General features: G+C 24.3%; 1 non-coding gene across 1 annotated transcript; it reads right to left on the reverse strand.

The window, feature by feature from the left end:
• Positions 1-3,641: 3,641 nt before the first annotated feature.
• Positions 3,642-3,715, reverse strand: Trnat-agu. Its single transcript has one exon. It is a non-coding gene; the product is annotated as a tRNA-Thr (tRNA).
• Positions 3,716-4,512: the final 797 nt, after the last annotated feature.

Below are 4,512 nucleotides of genomic sequence, written 5' to 3' on the forward strand. Positions count from 1 at the left end.
ATCATAAATAAATGTTTATTTTTTAACATAATTTACAAAAATGGATATTCAATTACATAAAATAAATTTATATTTTTAATATTCTTTCATATAAAATATTTAAAATTGTAATTAATAATATATTGCATTTATTTTTAACAGTTTTAAATATATAAATTCTGTAAATTTATAAAAGGGTAAGTGTATCATCTGAAAATAATTTAGGTCAAGCTTCTTGTATTTATTTTATGTTAAAATAATTAAAAATTTAATTATTATCAGGGGTCAAAGTTTAAATTATATCAACTTAGCCCATGAACTACAAATTCGAAATTAATTCCTTTTTAATAATATTCCTTTATATTATTATAATTTATATACTTGGATTCTAGTAAAGGCTTCTTGCCAAAGAATTGAGTCACCCGACCTATTTACATATAAAAATAACGTCAAACAATTTACACACTCTTTTAGGAAAAATAAAAATAAAATACGCGAAAGAGAAACTCTATAAGAATAGAGAAGATATCTATATTGGATTTAGAAACTATAAATAAATTAAATATTTAAATATTTTTATCGTTTTATTACGCAAAATTTCTTATTAATAGAGCGGAAATTTGACATAAAATAAAATTTTAATAAATATTTATTATAAAAATTATACATATTAATTACAGTCGAACCCGCAATAACGTCCACCTGAAAATACTGGTCATTTTTTTCGAGCATTTTGTTTTCTTTCTGAAGAAAAATGCATAAAAATAACTTCCAAACAGTGGTCATTTTTTTAATGCTCCCGTCAGTTGCCGTTGTTCAAAGGTTTGACTGTATTTAAATAATTAAAAAATGTTTTATGCAAAATATAAATACAGTATAATTATTTATTAATGATAATTAAGAATGTGTAAAAACCTGAATTTGGCTCTCCCTTATTATTTTTAATATTCATTTTTATGCCTCTAGCATTTAAAGATCTTGGCCTAATTTGTGCTTATATTACAATTAATCATTTAATTTATGAATATTAATACTCTACGAATTGTTTATTATACATTCAATTTATTGGATATTTTAAAAATTTTGCACTGATATAGTTTATTAAGAATATAAGATTTGCTTATAATTTTAACTTTAAAATATCGTTTAATCGTTTTAAATTTATTTTGGGTCTTATATTTTTCACTATATTATAAAATACAAGTATAATATAGTGGCCCATGCATCGAATTAAAGAAATATGATCGAATATTTCTTTAATTCGATGCATGGGCCTAAATAGGGTAACTTTCGATTTCGTAAACGGTTAAAATATTGCGTAAGAAAATGATTTTAAAAATATTAAAAATGTTCGATATCTATAGTTGTTTGCAATGCAAGAATAATATACAGTTGAACCTCCTTAACACCGAGTATTATTTTTCCCTCAGTGGCCATTATTCAGAGATTTAACTGTGTATAACGCAGATTAAAGATAAATTGAAATAAAATACTTTATTTTGGTTAAATATAAGTTATATTTAACTTATATTTTCAAAACCCTATGTACGGCGAACCATAAAAATTTTGCTCCTTCAGACGGATTCTATAGTGGAAGCTATATTATAGCCTCTCACAATCTCAAATACTGTAATTTTGTATGGGACTGCAGTCAGGGCCGGACTGTCTTGTTGTGACCCTAAGCTATAACTCATAACAGGCTGTTTTCCTAATGAAATAATGATAAATGTAAAAATGTGAGGCCCTAAGCTATAGACTCAACGCGAGGCATTAAATTCGACTTTTTCAGCTTATGTGCAAATCTGTTCTACAATAATGCTCAGAATAATTAATAGTAATTAAACAAATATTTAAAAAATACTTTTCTTTCTAATACTTTATGTGGACTACAAATAAATATTTGGTTTATATGGAACAATCATGGAATTCTCATTATTTTAAAACATGTTTACTACATTACAGTTCATTATAATTATGGAATTAAAACAATTTAATTCATTTAATAGCTGAAAATATAGTAAAGTTTAATTACTTTATCAATGAAATATGCTCTATGAATATTCAAGTAAATAATATTCTTCGCTTGAAATAAAGTGTGACTAGAAATAATGTTATTTTATAATGTAATTTCTCTCGCAATAAAAATAATGCCAGACTGTAATACTCTTGTAGAATATTTCAAATCGATATTACTCTGAAGTCATCACATTATATAACTGAAAGCATAACACTTTTGCTATTGTCTGAATATACAATCGAGCCTCTGTACAACGGCCACTGATGAAAACGTAGAAATGGCCATTGTTTTGAGGTGGCCGTTTTTGGCAGGTTATTCTCCACTGCTGCTTAACAGTAATCGTTGTCGGGGGAGTGCCGTTATTAGCCATTCGTAATTAATTAAACGTAATCTTTATCAACATATTTTATTACTCCAAATCTCTGTTAAAGTTTGATTTATTTAAAATATTTTCAGAAAATTCCGTTTAAAAAATAGCAATAAAAAGATTCTATATAAAAGTCTTGAAGATTCTATATTAAAAACTAAGTTTTTTATTCGTTAACATTAATTAAATGCAATTAAGTTACAGGGATTTTATAAAAAATCCCTATAAAAACGGTAACCTTTAAAAACGTTTATCTTTAACAATTTTATCAAAATTTAGTAGAAAAATTTTGCAATTTTTATAAGATAAGAATTTTTACTTGTAAATATATTTTTCTATGCGTAATTTTCCGAAAAAAATATTTTTCTGTAACGAAGGATAAGAAAATACACTATGTCGACATTTTTCTAGATATGACATATTGGTAATTCCCGTTTATAAATTTTATAGGCAATTTAAAAATAAATTTTAGAAAAATCACATTTATATAAACAAACGTTCTACGTAAAGATATCATTTCGTTAATTTATAGATAAAATATGGTTAAAAATCAAATACTAAATATCACTTAAAATATTTCTTCGACTTATCGATTGCCGCTCCATCTGTTGTTAAAAAATTTGAAAAATACATTTTTATTGTTTTAAAAATTTACATAATAAATATATTAAATAAAAAAACAACAGAAAATAAACACTAATTCATCTGTTTTAAATTATAAATTATATAATTATAATTAAACTAATGGATACAATTTATTTTGAATATTTTAAAGTATTATTGTTAGAAATAATGTAAAATATTTTGTTGTAAAGGTTTAGAAATGGTTCATACTTCAATAAGAAATTTTCCCATTTATTTTATTTTTAGAAATTCTGATTCATTTTAGAAAAATTCTACAAAAATTCATGGTTCGGTACGTTTAATAACCTTATTAAATCATAAAATATTTTAAAAAATATATATTTTAAATAAATTTTCGTTTAATATTTGGGAAAATATATATTTATTTATAAATGTATACTAATAAAAAAAATGTATTTATGATTAAGTTTTATGAAAGAAAAATAAGTAAAATTTCAAATATTTAATTGATTTTATTTATTTTTATTTTTTCTATTGAGAAAGCTTAAAATATATTTTTTGTATTAATTTTAAATTTTCAAAACGTAAATTAAATAGTTGTTAATTTGCAAGTTGTTATTAACCATCAATTATTTTTTATAGAGTAAAAATAGAAAACAACTAAAAAGAAAGTAGAAAAATAAAAGCTCTAATAGGCACCGGTGGGATTCGAACCCACGATCTCCTGTTTACTAGACAGGCGCTTTAACCAACTAAGCCACGGCGCCACAGCAACCCACGCTCTCTAATATGTTATAATAAATTGTGTCCCTTGTGTAATTTTTTTTCGTCTGACATGTGACTTGACCTAACTAATTTATATATATATAAAAAAAAAAAAAAAAAAAAATTGACGCCTGCACGAACTAGTTCACGTTTACACAGTTATGTTTTGATGATTTTAAAGTTTTTTGCCCTCTCGCTTGTTTGACTCGAATGGGAAAGTCAATCTTTATTTTGTGTAATTACAGATTTTCTCGTAGATTCTGTTGGAATTTGAGGATGTTCTGAAACATTCCTTGTATACGGTTTGTATTTCCTTCAAACGAGATCAGAAGTACGGGTCTACAACCGAAGAAAGTGACTTTTTTTTTTTTTTTTTTCCTGACGAATAAGCTTAATGTGTATTTTAAGAATTATATTAGCCTCGAGCTATTATTAGTCTTGTAATTATTATTTAATATTAAAATTATTTAATTTGTTTCTATAAATAAATACATCTATAAAATTAAATGCCGGCTTTTTTTTGGTGCCTAAATCTGGTTATTTTTAAATTTTTCAAATGTTAGAGAATAAGGTTTCTTTTCATGAAAAAAAATATATATATAATAAGTAATTCTTCATTATTTATTAAAAGAAATTGAAATAATAATAAATTATTTTCTTTTTATTAAAGAAAAAAAAATTCGTACGTCGGGATTGCCTGTATATAGACAGCCCTCGAATTACGACGGAAACTCGTCGTAATTCGAGGGCTTTCTATATACGGGCAATCCTAGACTTATAATAGTTTTTTTTTTTTTTC

The sequence above is a fragment of the Centruroides sculpturatus genome, unplaced genomic scaffold, assembly GCF_000671375.1.
Source record: "Centruroides sculpturatus isolate CEXI.00-Female unplaced genomic scaffold, Cexi_2.0 scaffold5, whole genome shotgun sequence".
In the NCBI taxonomy this organism is placed as follows: Eukaryota; Metazoa; Arthropoda; class Arachnida; order Scorpiones; family Buthidae; genus Centruroides; species Centruroides sculpturatus.